This window comes from Leiobunum rupestre, chromosome 8 (assembly GCF_980474605.1).
Source record: "Leiobunum rupestre chromosome 8, qqLeiRupe1.1.hap1, whole genome shotgun sequence".
In the NCBI taxonomy this organism is placed as follows: Eukaryota; Metazoa; Arthropoda; class Arachnida; order Opiliones; family Sclerosomatidae; genus Leiobunum; species Leiobunum rupestre.
Genome location: NC_143391.1, coordinates 26,016,957 through 26,039,059, shown reverse-complemented (window position 1 = coordinate 26,039,059; position 22,103 = coordinate 26,016,957).

The window sequence follows — 22,103 nt, the reverse complement described above, 5'->3', positions numbered from 1 at the left end:
ACTTTAGAGAGATCCTGTTGTAACTCGGCGTTAGATGTGTTTGTACTAAGAATTTTGATAAGTTTTGTGTCATCTGCAAAGAGACTGGGGAAAGAATGGTCGACAGCTGAAGGTAAACTATTGATGTATATTGCAAATAAGAATGGTTAACATTAGGAGCGCACAGCTATGAAATTAGATATAAGAAAGGTATAAATCATTCTAACACCAGGGAATGGTGCAAACAAAGTGATTAGCCAGGAGCAAAGTTTGGTGGCCAGAATTGAACACCAACATTGAGGACAGAATTAGAGCACGTTCAAGTTGTCAGCAAAATGCAACCATGCCAAAGGCTGAATACTTGAAGTGGCCCGAGGAGATCCAACCGTGGACTCGTGTCCATATAGACTTTGCCGGACTGGTAAATGGGAAATATTTATTAATATTAGTGGACTCTACCTCGAAATGGATGGAAATCGGAGTCACTTCAACAACCAGTTCAGCCGTAGTCATCACATTCTTACGACAAAATTTGGCACGTTATGGAATTATGGTGAGTGATAATGCCACTTGTTTCACAAGTAACGAGTTCCAAATCTTCACGCAGAATAACGGCTTCAAGCATATGACCATTGCACCGTATCACCCTGCTTCAAATGGACAGGCTGAAAGGGTGGTGCGTACCGTGAAGACATCATTAAAAAAATAGATGTTACTTCTAACTCTGCCATTGATGTCATTGACGAAGGTTTAAAAAAATTCTCAAATGGATCTCTAGACGTAAGACTAGCAAGATTTCTCATAAACTATCGCCGCACTCCGCAAATTAGTGGTAAATCTCCAGCGGAAATCATGTTTGGAAGAGAAATCCGCACCAAACTTGACATGGTCCATCCAACGAACTTTAAAGAGGAGAGAGGTAATGAGAATATCAACATCGATAAACCTATAATTGAAATGCTAGAAGTAAATAATAATAGCGATAGAACCATTAGTAAAAATTAGTGATGTTACCTATAAGTTTCATCCTAATCAAAAAGTCTTTGTAAAAAACTATGGTAAGGGAGAAAATTGGATAGAGGGAACTGTAAAAAATCTATCGGAAATATGATGTATGGGATTGATATTGGGAGAGGTATTATTAGAAAACATCAGAACCAATTGAGACTAAGGAGTGATAAGTTATTAAAACCAACCGTGTCTGAGACATCAACAACTGGAGCCAGTAAAATGAATCCAAATCCAGATGCAGGGTACAGATCAGTATTACAACCACTGATCCAGAGTCATCAACAACCACCGATCCAGAGTCATCAACAACCACCGATCCAGAGTCATCAGCAACCACCAATCCTGAGTCCTGACAATGAATCTCCAAGCTGGAGTTGCAAATCATCACCAAGTCGATCACCGAGTCGCAATCCTATCTTATTACCACGACAAGACTCGAGACCAGAGCAACAGCCTACCACAAGCATCTCTATTCCTAGTGTAGCCACATCATCAGAAGGAGCCCGATCAAGGATACTTATTAGACAAGATTTCGACAAAGAGCCTCAGTCGAGTAGACACAGACCACACGTACGAAGATAAAGTCGAAGACGTAAATCAATTGAAATACTTAATTTATGAACTGAAATGTTTAATCGTTAATGTAGTTAAAATACACTATAATCAGTCTATTTAAAAAAGAGGTGATGTTATGAACTCTAATAGCCAGGGGGCGCCACTGGGTGGGGAAGCTGAGGGAGCTCTAGTTTTATGACCACCTAAACAGTGGTCTACCGGCTGCCGACATGTTCGGTACTCTTACTTAAAACTTCATATGTAAAAATCATCATCATCATGGAAATAAATCTTATAGCTTCGATAGAGAGTGTTTAATTAACAAGAACAAACACATCAGATTGATTAAACCTAGATTAGATTTTTTAATCTTGATTACCCTGATTTAATCTTGATTACACTCATTTAATGACGATCACCCTGATTTAATCACGATTACCCGGATTTAATCTTTTTACTATGATTAAGACGCTGCCCCTCGGAAAAATGTAATCGACGAATGTCATTCCTTGATTAAAATGCCTTAAAAAAATCCATTGCAGGGGAAACTTTTAGAAATCATGTCAAAATTTAAAAACAATCGTTAAAAGTCAGGAAATTTTTGAAATAAACATTATAGATGGGGCCTCTAAATCAGGCTGGGCCTATGTGCAGAAAATTCTTGGCGGGGCTACTGACTATATATAAATATAGTCTTTGGCTGCCATTAACTCGAAACTTATTATATCAACGTTTCTTATTGTTGTTTCTGTATTACCATTATGTTCCTGCGAGCCTTTGGGATCTTATGGGTAAATAAAATTCATTCATTCATTCATTCACGGATAGTGTTATGTCTATAACCATATGTAACATAATTACTCATAAGTGTGCCTCTGTTTAACATCTCTGTATTAAAAATTTAAATGAGACCTTGTTTCACAGTCACCAAATAAAATACGGACAAAGTCGTGTAAAACTGGTTTTAACTTCCTTCCCTCCCCGCTAGAACTAGTTTTGATGACGATAAAACCGTTATCGACTGGGAAGTGACGTCAATTACGTCATATCCTCGCAACAAGGTCTCATTGTGAAAAGTTTTTTCTGGCACACTTATGAGTAATTACGTTACATATGCTATAACTCTTTCATTTGTTGGTCGCTTTCTCCGTCCGAGCGGAAATAAAGTTTACACCCTCCCCATCCCTGATTTTTTCCCGCTCTCGCTTCGAGGATCGAGTTTGACGGAAAGCTTCGTTAGTCTCTCATTGAGGGGGGGGGGCGTGGGGGGGGGGGGTGAGCATTTCCATATTTGGGGCTCCGGGTTCCCCGGGTCGTTTTCCCCTTTCATAGTGTGTTCTAACCGTTCATTGACTTAAACACAGTGTCTATATAGTCGGTACAATGGGCGAAACATCCAACCCAGGGCCGGAGGAAATTCACTCCCTACCGAGCGTCCGTTCCGGAAATGACTCGCCTACCCACTTGTACATAGGGTACCTAACTCAACAGAGAATGCGGTCTTTTTAGGGCAACCTTGTTTTAAACTGTTCGCCCGAGACTTTGAAAAAGTCTACGCGAGGTGTTTGACACACTTCCCCAGTTTGGAGTATGTAGGTCCTTCCTCTTTAAATTTCCGTTTTTTGAAATAAAAGGACATTTTCAATCAAGATTCCAACGCTAAATTCCTAAAGATGTTATCCCCGCGTCACTACGTTCCGCCGCAAAATAGTATTCCGCAAGGTGAACACGTTTTCGCTCTCTTAATGGCTTATGTTATGGAATAAGAAATAGGTCAACGAGTCTGGTTTCGGCGTAAAAATAACGCGCTTAAAATGTTAGAAGCATCTGGTGGCACTCGGTTGCTCTTGACCCGAAAGTTAAGTTAGGTCTAATTTCTTCTCGTATTTATTGGTCCATTAACCATTAATGGGATTTTAAATCTATCCATTTATCCAATACTTTGGGTAAAATTTACCTTTCTCTATATAGGCCAAACCTTCGTAATTTCTCTATAATCCCGTTTTTAATTAACTTAAGACCATCCATAAATCTTTATTAAGCATTTTCCTTCGTTATTTTCTTTTTAACCGGCGCCTTCGACCGTAAACGAAAAACTATTACATTTGACCCACATTTGGCCATAAACGATTTTAATACAACAGGTTAAGTCTACATAGACGAAAAACTATACTTTCGAGCGACTGTGGATGAGCTAGTGTATCTCTCTTTGTGGGCGAAATGACGTCCGTGTTATGTGGGCAGTGATCATTAAAAGTGAAAACGCGTTTTTTTAGTCTCTAATTTCAAAAGCGAATGTTTTTGAAATTTTAAAGGGACCCGTAAATCCTACGAAAGGGGCCCAAAACTTGGAAATTAGCCAACACGTTTGAAAGATAACTTTTAAATTCTTTAAAATTGTACTGTAATTAATTACAGGGAGCATAGAAATTAAAATATCGAGGTTGAAACACCATATAATGCTAGCTTTTGGCCTCACTTACTTGGCCTACCTTACTAAAAACACCTGGCGCTGCATTCGCCGTCGTTACCTAGATGTTGTTAGGCAGCGCCAAATTTATTTGCGGCGAATGTGTCAACTTCTTAATTCGGTCGATATTTTTTTCTTATGGCAGAAGTCTCTATTAACGACCTTAGGGGGAAAAAGAAAAGCTTAGTTCAATAGAGCAACAACCTAGTTCCGTCGCGGAAATAAATGACTGTGGCGCACGATGGTCTATACGTATGGTATACGCTTTTGTATGGTGGTGAAGTGGTTAGCACATTCGTCTCGCAGCAAGAGGAGCTTTTGGCACTTTGTGAAAACTTGGAACGACTCGCGCGTAGAGATTGCAAGTTGTCTTCCCACTGGTTAAAGGAGTTTTCAGCCCTAGTTCTTCGGTTTCCGCTTACCATAAACCCTTTTAAGGTTAACGGTAATAGTAAGTGTAAGCTAGGAGCAACAAACACAGCACCCCACACAAGGAGAACGCAACCCGTCCAAAGTTGTGGATTTTCTTGCGTACATTTTTCATTGGTGAGACGCTTTAGCGCCTGCTGCCGTCGAAAGGGGAAAATTCGGAAATTGTCTTCCCCCCGCCAGTAAAACGTTCAGAGTAAAGGCTCGTCCAATGAAATTTGTACACAACACTGCCTTAGCGTGTTTAAAGGCTAGCTGCTTTCTCCTTGCGTTTGTTGCTCCTAGACAAGACTAACTTAGAAACTAGGCAAAAACTAACAACTCTTTATAATTCATGAACAATTAATAATAGTGATTTGTGTGTACTGTTTTCCCTTGGTACAGTCGCGGACAAATGTTTCAACTTTAAACTTAATTTTAGCGGTTCTAAACATTTTTTAGTAGCATCCAGCGTGTTTAAAGTCTAGCTGCTTTCTCCTTGTCTTTGTTGCCCGTAGGTGTAAGCTGTTGGCTCGCGTGTCATGAAGGGCTAGCCACCACCCTCATCGCTAGATGATTATTACTATTAAAACATAGCGTACGCTTTTGTCGATTGGAAGGTCGCGTGTTCAAATCCCTGCTCTGACGAGATTGAAAAAAAAAATTAATTTTGCTTTTTTAAAACCATGTATATTATTATAATTCTGTATATTATAAGGTGTATTACAGTTTTAATTTTCATTTTTTTCTGGTTACAATTTTTCTTTCTACACAAGTGTATAATATACGTATGTATAATCAAGGACAGTAGATACAGGGACGAGAAAGTGTATTGGCGGCCTCTGTTGGAATATATCACTTAAAACGACCTAAACGCAAGGAGAGTTAGTTGTAAACAAAAAAAATGGCGGTCACCTAATTTTAGCGGTTCTTGACGAGGCTTAAGTGTTCAAAACAAATGGGCATTTTTTTATTTACGCTCGTAGTTTTATTTTTAATTTAACATCAAAATGGTAAAAACTAACTACAATAATACGGTCCATGGTGAACCACGTCTTATCAATGGCGGCGGTTTGTTTACATCTAACTCCCCGTGAATATGAAGACGTTTAAAATCGAATTTTTTTTCCTGCTTTCTCGTCCCTGTATCTACTGTCCTTGGTATAATCAAGTTCATTCCAGTTTTCTGGGGCCTAGGCAAAGTCTTCTAAAAAATGAAATGTTATTTTGGGATATATCATTTCATTTTTTTCCCTAAAATATCTGCAAGGAAGCCAACTTTAAATTCCGGGTGAATTCTAGACAGATGCCTATAGTGCCTTGTTAGTAACACCTAGGAGCAACAAACACAACACCCCACACAAGGAGAACGCAACCCGTCAAAAGTCGTGGATTTTCTTGTGTACATTTTTCATTGGCTAAACGCTTTAGCGCCTGCTGCCGTCGGAAGGGGAAAATCCGGAAATTGTCTTCCCCCCGCCCGTAAAACGTTCAGCGTAAAGGCTTGTGACGCTCGTCCAATGAAATTCGTACACAACCCTTCGTTAGCGTGTTTAAAGGCTAGCTGTGTTCTCCTTGTGTTTGTTGCTCCTAGGTAACACGAACCTGGTTCAGTTCCACGCTGGGATTTGAACCTTCATCTCTCACAATTCAGTTAGAATACGACTACAATGCGCAACGAGATATTTTGCCACTGCGTCAAAAGAAAAGCGCTGATTTTATAGTTTATGGCCAAATTGGTGTTTTGATAAATTAACGTGGCCTTATTGTTTGAATGTAGCTACTACGTCACAACTTTCACTTTGGTAAAACACGGCCAACATTGATCTCTCGCGCATCTCTCGCGCTACAGCGGCCAACACATTCGTCGAAATTCCGCGAGCAAGGATTTTCCCCTTATAAACTGTACTATAACGTGTAGGAGTTCAGCGCCACGCTCGGTTTTTATATTGGCTTCAATGTAAAAGCTATTCTAAAAATAATAATCCGATAGGGGTGCTGACGTTATACACATCTTTTGCTCAACGAATGAGATGGCCGCTCAGCGTTGCCAGGTCCCAAAACTGAAATTATAGTATCGAAGCCCAAAAATTATCGAATTTTCTAGAAAATTATAGTACACAAGTACGGCCAGCTTTGATTACTCGCTATACCATGGTAGCACTTTATCATAGTTGGCCGTTACTAACATATTTCGTTTTCGTTAGGCTACAACACGCTTGATTAGTCAAGTCAGCCGTATTTTCGAGAACAAACCAAACACTCCGAGTATAATATTTCAATTCTCAGCCTACTTAAGAAACTGGAAACGCCGTTCTTATGTAAACAAAAAGGAACTTTCTAATATTTCTTAAATTATCGCACAAATATCGGAAATATAGTAAAACTATAATACAATTATCGCAAAAAGCGTACTATATAGTACGCGATTGAAATTGTAGTACGGAAAAATTCGAAAGGTATAATTATCGAAATGTACTATAATTATAGTACGGTTGGCAACGCTGTGGCCGCTGTAGCGCGAACAGCACGTGATCAAAGTTGGCCATGGGTAATATTACAAGCGCGCGCTTTGGACGCGAAAAACCACGGATTTTCACGTGCGCGTGTCAAAACTATTCTAATAAAGCTACGACATCGTGACGTACGAGCAACATAAAAAGAAGTTCGGCAAGCGTAGCTGAATTTATAAAAAGAACTATTCTGTTCCCGATTTTTACCATGGCCGGTATTCGAGCTTTCATACTTACTACCGAACGGCTTACTATACACTTTTGATAATGTGTATTTTCAATCGAAATTAGCCGCGAATCGAATAAGAAACAATTTTCCCAACTTTAGCTTGTCTATCTTGTTTAGTCGGTATTTAATTTCGTCAAGTCGATGCTGGCAATATTTTAATCGGGGCTTTGGGTCGTTTAGTGCAGGCGATTTCAGTCTAGCTTTCCTTAAACTTCCGTTTGAAATAAATCTCGATAAGGAGCGCGACAGTTCGTCAACCGTATCTAGCATATAGCGGGACAAAAATCTATAGCCTTTTTCTTCCGCTTCAGCCCGCATCTGTTGCCGAAGGAAATGAAAACTGTGATGGACTAAAGGCGGAAGAAATTCCTCTCCATCGAGGAGGGGGCGGCGGCGGCGGCACTCTCTTCGCGAACATTTCAAGGCCGCGTCTCGCTCTCTATGGAAAGAGCCCGGCTCTTCGCTTCCGATTCGATCCCAGACAAGGCTATATTTGGTTTAGTAACCAGGGGCATCGCTCTTTAAACTTTAACCTTTCGAAAATTTAATTGCGCCGTCCGTTTCCATGGAAGTCTCTACGGAGTCAAGCCCGGGAAAGTTTAAAATTACCATTCCAATTATACAAATTATCGAAAACAGGAAATATTCGCGGTTTTTGTGGGAAATATTGGCAAAGCTTATACCGCAAGTTTCTCCCATTTAAAAACTATATTAATTCAGTGTGCGTTAAATATATTCATAATTTTCGTAAGAATTTATGTAAAAACTCGAAAAATGAAAACTTTAAATATAGTGCAAAAGTAGGTTTCTTTAATAGCGTTTTAATAATAATAATAATCAGCTAGGCTAATACCCAAGGCACCACCTAAAGCCCCATTTTCATGCTCGCTGGTAGCGGGTAAAAATCGACAAAATCCGCTTCCGCTACACTCTTTTTCACTTTCCACGTCGATCTGTTTCAAACAGATATCTTAGCTTTATTTTCACGCTTGCGAGTGGCGGATGCGAATTTTGTTGATTTGTATCCGCTACCAGCGAGCATGAAAATGGGGCTTTAGGCCTAAGTCATCTTGCGACTTTTAAAGCCTTTAATTCAGGTGGCCGGGTTACAATGCGTAGGAGGGTGGTGGCAGGACCTGCAAGCCACGCGAGCCAACAGCTCCCTACACTAACTATTGCTCGGGGGAAAAGAGCTCGGGGAACCCGGCTCCTCTTGTCTCCGAATCTGTCTCTGACGTCATAGATCTCGCCCTAATCGACTAGAGTAAATCCGCAAATGGAAAATACCATTATCATATTCCTGCGCTTGGTGGTTTTTTCGTCTGCTAGTATTTAGAATTTTCACGTCTTGGTTTGCCATTTTGCCAAAAAAATCGAAAAGTAACAAGCAACAATTAATTTGCTTCGAACGCGATTTCGATCCGTTGATCTGTCGAAATCGACCGATCAGTTTTGGGCAATCTCGGAGCACCCGAGAGTGGGAAATGGAACATGCGAAACTTGATCGGAGCAGATCCGAGCACGAAAATGGAACGTAAAATTTTGATCAGAGCGATCTAGAGCGCTCGAGAGCAGTCACATGGAAAACGCTATATAAAAATACCAGTGCTATTCATTACGCTTTCCATAATATAAATTCAAATCAAATTATATTCACGTTGTTCGACAATTTCCATTTGGAATGCTAATTAATTTTTGTACACATTGCTAGAGCTGTAATTAAAAGTTGCCTTTGATCTCGGCAATCGGGGGAACATTTAATTGGAGCTGGATCGTGAAGCATCAGCGATGTTATAAATTCGCTAGATCTTAGCTACGGATCAATTTATTTTCAAACATTATTGAACTAATATTTTTTCTTAAAATGAGATACGTCGAAATCCACGAATGCTACGAAAAACGTTGCCTCTTAATTCATCCTGTTTTATTTCCTTGAAATAGTCGGTTTCTCAATTTCTTCTTTTCCAGTGAATAGAACAACTTTACCCGATACAACCGGCAAAGACTGGTCGACCCTAGTTCGTCTACGTTTTTAATCTCGGTTGACATTGATTTCTAAACGTATTAGGATCAGGCCCGGACTGGCCCGGGCGACTAACCGGCGATCAACTCAAATTGGGGGCCAAAAAAGGAAATATTTTGCATTAATGGGAAATGGGGCCCATACGATTGCATAGCCGGTGGGGCCAACTACTAGCCAGTCCAGCCCTGATTAGGATTCAATAAGATAAAATGTAAAGGATAGTAGTGCGAGAGAAAACGTTGAAGGAAATAGGAGCGGCGTGGCAAAATTGATAGCCCCTTTGTTTCGTGTTTCTCCGCTAATCGCGCCGTCCTTTGGTAACTTAATCCCGTTTGTTCCTCGGCTCTTTGGCGGCCAAATCCATTTAGGTGGCGTGCAGGGGATCCCCGCGTATCTTCTTCTAATGCAGCATCATTTGCCGCGCCCTAAACGCCGCTCTCCAAATGAAATTACCAGCCCAGACAATCGAGTCACGCTCCTCGTGATTTTTTTGCCTTGTCGTCCAATCTTGCCATCCAACCAACCACCCACCCTTATTGGAGAATGCCTCTCGCGCAGAGTAACGCCGCGTGCAAACTGATGACTTTATTCCGCGTTGAATTCTCGGAGTGAAATAGAAAACCCTGTTTATACCATGGATAGTAGATTTTAGAGGATCGGTAAAAAGCCTGGTTTTTAGCCCCCGTAAACCAATCACACTAAGGGAGTCGTCCAAGGTTATTTGAAAAAAAAACAAGTATCGCTAAGAGTGGACGATACTGTTCGAAAAAAGATAAACACGAAGTACATTTTTACGCCAAAAGGTATTATTTTTTCACGTTTTTATAGATTAAATATGATATACTAAATATCAGTTGATAGTTTTTATTGAATTAAAAAATCAAAATAAAAAATTACTAAAATATAAAACAAAAAAATTACGTAACAATATCAACCACATTAGATTGCAATTTTGAAATTTTAAGATCACGTGGTACAAACGACCTTGCAAGACTACCTCGGAGTCTCTCGAGCTGATTGATACGCGGGGAGAAATAAAATGCACTGTGGAAGGGTATCGAAAACCTGTCCTTTTAATTTACTGTCCATGTGTATACAAAGATAATGTAAACACGCGACGGATGATGGGCTTAGCTGAAAACCCCGTCGAACGTATCAAAGTGTATGTTTTTCTTTAACGAAAACTATCGGGTGAGTTTTTTCCCGTATAAAAAGGGAGAAAAAAAATTTATTTCCTTTTTTCTGACGTGTTTGTTTTCGTGTATATTTATGTCCTAGCAATAAGATTACGTTTTGGTAATTAGTTAGTAGATGGCGTTGATGTCCGCCCCTTTCTGTCATTCTTGCCTTCTTATCAGAGAAAATTTAATTATTCTGGCTTCGCGACTGTATTTTCTAGTTTTTTTTTATATATATTTTTTCAAACGAAGGCAAGTTCAATCTGTTGCTGTCACCTTTTTAAGAAAAGGAAAATGAAAGTTAAGCGTGAAAAAATAGTCCACTCGATGACCCAAATATCTTGGCCTTCATCAATATTGTCTAATGGCCAAACTTTCCGGGGAAATATTTTTTTAACTCGTCATTCTAAACTAGGATGAACTTCCGACTTTGAATCGATATTATTTACTTATTGACATTTGGAGGCTCGTATTTGTCAATACCAAACGTCGCGTGGAACTCATGGTCACCAACTACCCAGAATCGCTTCGTGGCACATTTCTGACCTACTTTTCCACAATATAATTCTTTTTCAATCTGTTTGTGTGTAATAGGTTTTTTGTCTACAAAAAAAAACCTTTCGCTGAAACTGTAATATTCTTATTGTTAGCCGAATCGGTAAGTTCTCGCTGTGGGATATATATTCCGATAACTAAAACAAGCCTTGTTTGCCGTATTTCGTAAGTGGTTTAAGCCGTGCGTTGCCACGCTCTCTCTTCTCTTTGATATTTGATTCAAAATAAAGCCATCGTTTCCCTTTCGTACGTACTCAAACCTATTCAAATAAAGCATATGGAAGTCTCCAATCAGGGAGTACAGAACGGGAGTTGTTTTGCCAGATCTTTTAGGGTTCTCAACCAAGAAGCCAAAGAATCGAGGTGGGGTGGGGGGAAAGGTTCGCAAAATACGGGACAAGATACGGCGTTTTGCGCCATCTACCTAATTTTTGTGGCTTTGTTGTTTATGGAGGAAGTGGATGCTGCCGTCATTCATGAGATAACGTAGATCCTAATTAATGGCTTTTAAAATTCATTTTGCGCGTGAAAATACCTCTACATGTTATGGTCAAAAAAGCACCTGTATTGTCGCGCGCTAAAACGTCATTTCAAAATCCGTCAATTGTAAATATTTAAATTATCTTACGACTGGCAATATTCCAAGTTTCTTGAGTAAAGCGTATCATTTTTAGGATACAATACAACTTAAATCATAGTACTAAATCAATGTAAATATAATTTAGTATCATATTTCAAACCTTAAGCCTTTGCAATGATTGGCTAATATATTTCCCATTTTTGCCTTTAACATGGTCTTTTTAAACACATTCCCTAAAATAGAAAAATAAATTGTATAAAATGATATAAAATAATTATAAGATCTGTTAAAATAATTACAATTTATTTTTCTTTTGGTTTTTGAAAGTCGATTTATGTAACAATGGTCCATGCTTATTTTCACCACGTGAGTGTAAAATTTGAATTTCTCAACAAAAACCGCATGGCCGCTGATAATAGATGGCGTTAAATAGTCGAGGTGTCCCTTATTTTGCAGATGCGCCTGCTGAAGTGTAGCTCATTGCAGCAGAACCAAAAAACCCCCTCTTTTCATCTCCCGTTCTTTACTCCCTGCTCCAATGATGTTATGTGGAAGCCTAGCGTAATATCTCCCAAGCCGCAATGGCGGTCTTTGAGCTAAGGCCGCCAACTTCCACAAATTTCTCGCCAACTATTTTGTTATTTATTATTAAATTGATTTTATGGTTAAAATTGGCTTTTGTTCGGAGAGTGACGTCTTTAATATAATAAATAAACCTATAAAAATATTTCTAAATAATTAACTAAGTAAATTACCCTCCTAGGGGGGACTTTTTTTGGACAAAATACAGAACAGTGAATTTTAAGAGCAGCCACCGATTAGAGGGCGCCACTTGTACTGGGGAGTTAAGCTATTTCCACCATTGGGAACGCTTGTGAAAGGTCACGCGTTTTCATTGCCCAATAGAAAGAAGGACGAAGGGCAATAACCTTTCACCCAATTTTCCATTGTTGGAAATAGCTTATACCCCCTAGTACTTCGTGGCGCCATCTAGTCGGTGGCTGCTCTTAACGTATTTTTTGTTCCATAATAAAATAGTTAATATTTTGAAAATAAATCTCGGAAGATAAAGAAAACGTTCTGGAGACCAATACCAGATAGCGCTGTCCAGTTAGGAAAACATAAGGATTTCCGTTTAAGTTACCAACTAATTGTAACCCGAGACAGCATTTTTGCTGAACATTGTTGGCCAACCGAGTCGCAAACCAAGGATCCTATATGTTAGTTGCCATGGCAACCAAAAATGTTTTTGATTACTTAAAACATACTTTTCCCTATGGAAAAATTGGAAATTAACATGGATAAATCGCAGATTTTTACGGTCCCCCTTTGGAAAAATTTAAAATATAAAAAAAAATTAATAAAAAAAATGTGCATTGGGTAAGTAAATTCAGGTTAATTTCGGTAAATGCGTGTACCCATTTTTTAATATAATTGATTTTTTTATATTTTAAATTATTTCTCCGTGTTAATTTTCATACCGAAAAGTAGATTTTAAGTAATCAAAAAGATTTTTGGTTGCCAAGACAAAACTAAAGCCCGTCGAAACTTTTTCTTTTGGGAAATTTCAAGTTACATAAAGGTTTACTTATCCCCCGAATTTAAACAAAATCGGTGAAAATCACCTCGGGTCGTCTCCTTGTAAGTTCACAATCGCTTTTGTTGGCTAAGTTTTGAAGAACGGCCGATTTTTGTGACCGAGGCTTAGCTCCAATCATTTCTACTAATTTTCGTATACATGTTTTCGATTGAAACAAAAACTAAATGATAATATGAATATAAAATACTCTTAATTAATGTAAATTAAATAAATTTTTAAGTAGAAGACGAATTTTTTTACGAGTTAAGAGTAATTTTCAAATATTCATTTTATTTCCGCCGTAACGTGACGAACCCTAGTTTTTAGCCTCTTTTTCCCTTGGTGATAGTATCGTTTTCCGCGATTTTTAATGGCCTATAACCTTTGAACTTTTTGGGAGGACCGACAACCCGCGTAGCTGCGCAAACACGGAAGATTTTTTCGTGAAAATCTCATCCACTGTTCGTATCATTACTAATTCACTCTTCTAGCTTTACTATGGTGGTAGAGTTCTGTGGACTTAAAACTTTATACGGCATTTAAGTTAACAGTTAGAAATGGAAGAGATTGGGTGAGCGGGATTTCTGTAGGGCGTCGCGCCATTGCCAAAATTTCAACCGAAAGCCCTACAAATTATTAAATAATTACCGTCCTTTGTCGCTATTTTAAGACCGGCGCCGAGTCAATTTTTGCATTGTGTAAGAACGTTTATAGATATAAATTGGACGTCATTAAAATTGTTTTAAGGCAGTTAGAACGACGATGACGTAATTGCGTCTTTAAATATGAATACGCAAAAGTACGCGTAGTCCGGCAATTGCTGCGCGGAATAAAACTGACCGTTCGCCACGTCATTAATATATAGCGATTTCATCGAACCGACAGAAAAACATCCGATTGGTAAAATATTATTTCGCAAACTCCAGAAATTGGAGATCGCGTATTGACGGTGTAATCCAAACCGTGGCCGTCAAGCGCAACTTCTTAATGAAGACGGAACGCGTACCCGTTTCGGAGTCGCGATCTTAAGAATATAGCTCTTCCATTCAGGCTATTTTTAGCATCACCGTGTCCCAAAATATTTAGCTAGCTCCCGTATCTGGCTCAGACCAGGTTCATTCTCAAATTCGAACGGAACAGGTAGAAGGAGGCCGGTGGGGAGGGGGTTTTTTGAATCAATAAGGACAAAAGGTGAATGGGATACACTGCCCGTATCTACAGGTTCGACCTTTTCCAGCCGCTTCGGCGTGTCGTAGCGTACTTTTCGCGGCCCCCCTTCCCCCAATGATCGGAATGTTGGACCAATGAGAAACGAGAGCCCGTCCGAAAAGTGGAGCACGTGGTCATTGTTTTTGCCTCCCCCTCCCGTTCCTTCTTCGTTCAAAACTTTCTTTGACGTCATTGGGTTCCGTCGTCATGGCAACGACCAAAATTCATCCCGCGCGGAGTTATACGCCCCTTAATGGAGGGGTCACGCTGTAACCTTTTGTCACCCACCCTGAACTTCCCGATATCCTTAATCCCGCGGCGTTGTTTAAAGGGAGGAGAGGGTAAAATCGGCTCCTAGCATACCTAGCGCCGAGTGTCAGGTGACGACTTAACTTGGTTTCGGTAGAATGTCATAGCCCTTCTTCCGTATACGCGGCGGCCTCTATCTTGTACGATATTTTGGTGTTGATATTACTTTCACAAATCTCCCGCAAGCGTCGGCTTGTTATTACTTCCATCGGTGACCTCGATTGGAGGTCACGCTTGGGCCCGGAGTATCATTAACTGGTCATTTTACGGTGTGTACGCTTTTGTCGGATATACTCTCTTTTGGTTGTTTGGACTGGTCGGGGTCGCGCGCCACTACTTTACCACGGAAATAACGCTCCGTAACTACCTTCTCCTATTAACGGAGAGAATGCCTCGTGGAAGGCGGGACGCTTACTTCGCGAAGTTCGACTAGACGTCTACCTGGCCTTACCTCCAATGGGCGTAACGACCCTTAACCGTATTCGCCGAAGAATCGATGGCTCGTTAACATTATAATCTATGCGGGTTGATAATAATCCAGGCCGCGCATCTGTTTACCTTCTTCCGCCGAAGAAGGGCTTTGTCAAAGTCAAAAGTGTTTATCCCCTCCACGCAAGAAGGCTAAATAAGTTCAAATATTCGACTAAACTTCACGCGAGATATTAGAGTCTATACATGCACACTTTTACCAAGTCGACCATTTCATTACAGGCCTAATTTAAAATAGTACAGGCAAGGGCGCCTGCACGTGCTCATCAGCTCGAGACGTCGCGTGAAGCGGCCTTGCATGCACTATTTGAAATTAGACCTGTAATAAAATGGCAGCTCTCACTAATAAGGATATAAAACAGTGTATAGGGATTAAAAACAACAAGGAAACGCGCGGATAGCAATTTCTCCACATTTTTACGCAAAAATTCTAACAAATTACCTTAATTATGCCATGAATTAGGTCTAAAATAATCGTATAATTCGATAATATTTAAGCGAGTTTAATCTTCGGAGGTATACACTAATACCTAGGAGCATCAAACGCAAGGAGAACGCAGCTAGCCTTTAAACACGCTAACGCAGTGTTGTGTACAAATTTCATTGGACGAGCCTTTACTCTGAACGTTTTACTGGCGGGGGGAAGACAATTTCCGAATTTTCCTCTTCCGACGGCAGCAGGCGCTAAAGCGTCTAACCAATAAAAAATGTACGCGAGAAAATGCACGACTTCTGAAGGGTTGCGTTCTCCTTGTGTGGGGCGCTGTGTTTGTTGCTCAGAATTGATTGTTGACTATGCTTTGTATTTTGAATTATTAATTGGTCTCGTTAGTTCCTTTTATGCAAACTCCTGTTTCGTAATTAATTATTGAACCCTATATCTTAAGCCCAAGCAAGATTATCCATTACGCGTTTAATTAATTTAATCTAGCCTTCACACTATGAATATTGTCTTAAACGATCCAGTTTCTCAATGTCGTATAACAAAAATTGATGTGATTTAATAAGTCCATACTGTAAGTTTAGTCTCATTTAGTTTAGTCAAGAACCCATAGACGTACTAAGAACACGTAATCATAGCTTTAGCCCGTCGTGGAGCCTCCTAATCTATATTTTCAAAATAAGCCCCACCTTTTTATATTAACTTAAGTAACCAAAAAAATAAGCGGTCTAAGAACTACTTAAACTAACTAAAAACCTACTTAAAAACCACCTAAAGCCACCTCTAATTTCGCTTAATGGACGACACTTAAAGCCAACTCAAAGCCAACTTAAAGCCAACTTAGAGCCAACTGGAAACTTAATAACGACAACTTAAAGCCAACTGGAAACCAACTTAAAAATAATATGTAATTTTCTGTATATGTAAGGGTCGCGCCTTCTTCTTAGAAGTAACAATAGTGGAAGAAGACTCAATAGCTCCGCCTCTTTAAAAAAAATCGATTAGGAGGCGATCCAGCAAAATTTCCTTTCCTCTGTTCTTGGTTTATATTATTTGAACATGCAATTAAGCTATGTTAATAGACGGGTTAAGTCTTCGTTAATAAACACGCCGGGGTATCATGTAGGAAAGTAGACGTTGCTTTATGGTGCGCAGACTGTTTACCATTCATGTTCGCCCAATGAGTTTTCTAGCTCAGTGAAATATATCTTTTGTTATGCCTTTGATAAAAGAAGTGAGTGGGTTTCTGGTGGATTAAAAGTCACGTTTCATTTCCTGTGTCTTTGGGGTATTCTGTACGAAAATAATTTTCCTACCTAAAGACTACCTGTCCTAATGAGTTTAATTAACTTCAAAGTCGAGCGATAAAAGCCTGGCGGTACTCTTTTTAGAGACCCGCGCTAATACGTTATGAGTGACGAAAATTTGCCGCTTGGAGAAGTAGAGTGGAAATTGAGTAGCTAGAGGGAGTTAATGACACATCGCCAACCAATCTTTAGATTGGATCACGGATTCTAAGCGGAGGAGGCGACGCATTTTTCCATTTCCCAGATTAAAGGAGGAAATGATCCCTTCGTAGTTGGCGCGGGAGAACATAGGTGTCACCACCGTCACGTTTTCTAGTTCGATTCCAAACCTCTCCGTTCTTCCGTCTTCGCGTCTCTCTTGACTGCTCGCTGCCTTAACCTGGTAGTTCTGACAAGCTAAGGGTTCTTTAAAGTTATAATAGGACGTCACTCAAGCCGGAACCGGCATTTTGGACAAAGACTCGAGTGAAGCGCACGCCAAACGCATAGTTGTAACATTTGAGAAACAGCTAGTTGAGACCGAGATCGAGTGGAAAGATTATATTCCATATTCACTCAAATTTGAGAATAACGCCTTTTATATACAACCAGAATATTATCAATAAACAACTTTAAAATAAAACCATGTAATCGCTTTAGACCCTTACGAAAATGGTTGATAAAATTTTGGAAATTTGATCAACATTTGATCAAAAGAAGTGGTATTTGATTTAAATATAATTTAATCAAATATTTTTATAAATATTTGATACGAATTTGATTAAATCTTATTTGATCAAATGTCATTTGATCAAATGTCATTTGATCAGAATATGAAAGTGATCAAATACCATTTGATGAAAGTTTGAAAAAATTGTATTTGATCAAATACCATTTGTTCAGAATTTGATAAAATTGTATTTGATAAAATTCTTTTTGATCAGAACTTGATCAACGTTTTCTAGCTCAAATAGTATTTGATCAGAATTTGATTTTTATTTGATGAAACACCATTTGATTGGAATTTGCTAATCTTTTACTTACTAAAATAACATATAATTTGATAAAATTTTACTTTTTCTGATATAAAAATTTCATTAGAAATATATCCCTTGCGAAAATGGTTGATCAATGAGTGTTATTTGATCGAAATATAATATAATCAAATATTTTTTATCAAAATTTGAGCCTAATTTGATCAAATTTTGATAAGAAAAATGTTGGATAAAATTTTGATAAAAAAAATGTTTGATAAAATTTTGATAAAAAAATGTTTGATAAAATTTGGATAAAAAAATGTTTGATAAAATTTTGATGAAACCATATTTGATAAAATTTTGATACAATATTTTATCAAATTTTTATCACCATTTGATCGGTCCAATATTTGATAAAATAATTTGATCAAAATTTAATCAATCCTTTTCGTAAGGGGAATTGTTTCCCCCCCCCCCCCTGAGATTTCCCGTAAGCACCTCCTATTTATTATATATGACCAATAAACCACGTTTTAAAACAACCACGGTTAGATAAACTATGAAATATACATGACGTGGTTAAAAGATAAAGTAAATTTTTAAACTATATTTAACAACGTAGCGAGCTTTCGAGCCATGGCTCCTCATCAGGCATATTTAACTTTCATCGTACAATTTTAACGTGGTAAAAATTATGGTTTTTTAAAATTTACGTTAAAATAAAACCATTTTTTCCTAAGACTTGAAGTATTCTCTCTCCCCTCATGCTTTCCAGGAGCTCGTTTGAAAGCGAAACGGCCCTACTTATTTTGACAGACCACTTTCCATTGAAGTCACCCCTATGAGAGCTGCGCTCGCTACGCTTGTTCCGCTCAATTAGGAGCTAGCTATACCGTCTAAGTCGTTTCTCGATTGAAACTTTATTTATCCAATTTTAAACTAACTCAATTGGATGAAAAATCGTTTGAGCGTCTCTAACCAGTTTTCACGGTTTCTATTCTCAACTTGACTCTTCCCCTCTCTTTTCTTTCGTTTGGAATTTCATTCAGTTTGCTTATTTGCATACGCCCTTCTTTCCATTCTCAACCCCCCCCCCCCTCAATACAACCAGTCAGAAGAAACGGAACCAATTTCCCTTTTCTTTGTACTCAAGCTGGTTTACGTGCTGGTCGGTGAAATTGTTGGCCATCCGCCGAGTGTTAAAGCTACAATTTTCATTGTCGCGGATTTCGTTTTTCTAACTGAGAATGTACCTTAAGAAGCGTTCACTAATTCCACCAAAAAAGCGCGTGTTTATTTAGCCCGAATTTCAGAAAATATATCCATTTATACTCCGAAATATACCGCGTATAAACAAAACTAAACAAACGCAGTTTTCTTGAAAACACTTAAAAAATTTTCAATATTACGGCGCTGCTATTCTTTTCCAACCATTTCTTCTCGTGGATATTGAATTACAAAAACTTTCTCCCTTTGTAGCGACTAACAAAGACATCGTCTTCTCGTTTAAATGGACAAAAATTGAAATTCCTTGCCTACGCGTGTAAACATGTTTTCATTTTGGAGGATGTTTACCGGCTGATTCGAGTGGATGGGGTACAATCGAGCGAAAGGTTTAGCCATTGATCTTTTGTCTCTTTTCACGGATCGGATAAAGCGCCATAGTACCGTACAGACTTTACTCTCTTACTACCTTTAACCTTTAACTTCTACCCAAAAATATTTTCCAATTGTACTACGTATCAACTTCCAGTTGTTTGCGCGTAACGTCACGGCTCCGCTTTACTTTCGCTTACGACACTATCGTAATATTATTTTAGTTCTAGCCAATTGGGTTTATTTATTTGGGGTAATAAAACTACTATTTTTGGTCTCGCCGTTGGTCCAGACCAATTTCGTATACGACATCCCATAAAAATAAAAATAAATGAACCGTACTAAAGAAATTGTCGCTCTAGTCATATCGCAAATTAGTTAAAGTTGTAAATTTAGAGGGCACCTTGTGTTTCACTACGAGGAAATCGTCTTGAATAATTCTTTCAATATTGAGGACTGTAATAAACTTACAAGGAGACTACCCGAGGTGTAACTCATCGATTTTGTTTAAATTCAGGGATTAAGTAGACCTTCATGTAACTTAAAAAACCCCAAAGGGAAAAAATGCGATGGGCTTTAGTTTTACCATGGCAACCGAAAACGTTTTTGACAACTAAAATATTATATTTCTCTGTGTAAATTAACATGGCAAATTCGAAGTTTCTTATCCAAAATTAGATATTTACCCAAAATTAGATATTTACCCAAAATTAGATATTTACCCAAAATTAGATATTTACCCAAAATTAGATATTTACCCCAATTAGATATTTACCCAAAATTAGATATTTACCCAAATTAGATATTTACCCAAAATTAGATATTTACCCAAATTTAACCATCGTTGTTTAAAAAAAAATTCAATAATTTCATAAGGGGGGACCCCTTAGAAACTTCGATTTTGCCATGTTAATTTACATAGAGAAATATAATATTTTAGTTGTCAAAAACGTTTTCGGTTGCCATGGTAAAACTAAAGGATATCGCATTTTTTCCCTTTGGGGTTTTGTAAGTTACATGAAGGTCTACTTAATCCCTGAATTTAAACAAAATCGATGAGTTACACCTCGGGTAGTCTCCTCGTTAGTTTCGCGTCACTTTAAAAGCGCCCAATTTCCTTTTAAAAATAGCTTTGAAGCGCCACGATTTTAGAAATTATTGCCTATAAAATGAATTTGTTATTTCCTTCACTTCGCCGCTTATTAGTTATAAATAGTATTTGATTGCGGCGTATCAGTCCGTTTATTGACCCGTCTGTGAATAAACATAGGGCTATTTTAAGGTTTAATCTTCTCTCGGACTGCCAATAAACAGCTTAGTAACCTGGTATGGGAATTAAGTATGTCACTAAATATTCAAATATTTGATGTAAATTTTAAACATATATCTATCTAGGTCTGTCTGGGGATGCGCTTTAACTGGGTTTTTAAATCGGCGAAAATTTCCGCAAATTTTGGAAGCGTATATTATGGGTCTGGCAAAAAAAAACTTTATCCGGATTTCCGTTTTTTACGACTCGGGGCTAACCACCTTATAAAAACAATTGTACACCGATTCAGGAATCCATACCTTTACTTGGAATACTTATCCTGCCGTATCGCGTATCGTAAGATAACTCTGACGGCTTTGGCCCCGCCTACGAGAAAAAAAAATCACCTCTGTGCGCGCTCCCCTCTCACGTAGTTGTTTGTTAAGTTAACATAGTGACGTCAAAAAACCGTCAGCCACATCGAGACGAAAAACTGCCGCGATAAGCATTCCAAGTAGAGATATGGATTTTTGACCGTTGTACACCGATTAATAACGTTACTGGTAGTCTACTTCTATCTGGGCATGGATGCGCTGCTGATAGAACACTTCTACAGGCGCTAGTAGGTCAAAAATAGGGCGGATAATAAAACGCGATTACGAGATCGGATATCATTATTGAAAAATCCCGTTTTATTTCCCTTAATTTAAAATGTAATTTAAGGCGATAACTTTAATTTGATTAAGTTTTAAATGGGAAATTATCGGTTTGTCATTGTTGCGACCTTGATTGTTTATTTAGAAAGAACCTTTCTGTCACTCGAGATAGCTGGAATGAAAATGAAATTAATAGATCGTGGCGGGGAAGCCCGAGTCTCATCTCCTCGTGTCGCCACACGTGCCTCCCATCAGCGAGGCTTCAATATTATCCGATACCTCTCCTTTAAATGTTCCATACCAACTTTACTCATTCGGGGGCAATGACGGAGCTGTTCGCTAAGTCTCTCTATTGTCCGAGTAATAGGAAAACTGTACCCGTCAATTCAATCTCTTTCCACGTACGGTACTTATGCTGGTTCGGATTTCCAAAAGCCACCCTTCTTTTTCGTTGCTTGACAAGTCCGTGAGCTGTCAACTCCCGAAATGGATATAGTAATTCCTCCGAATCGGCGTTAGTCAACTATTAACTCTAAAGTCGCCGTTCCTAACTCTTTAAGACGTATATAAACCGCGTCTTCGTCGTAGCGTTACGGTTGAGCTTTGAATGGATCGTAGAAGGAGAAGAGATTCGAGGTGAAGCATTAACCCATTTTCTCTTAACGGGCGTGTAGTCGCGACTTTATCTAATCCCATTTTCCGAATAAAACGCGCCTCCCTTTGCATTATGTGAAAAGGTCGCTTTAACCGATTCCACGGATCCCGTCTTTTCATTTTGTTTGACTCCACGCGTCGTCTCCCGCGTTCTCT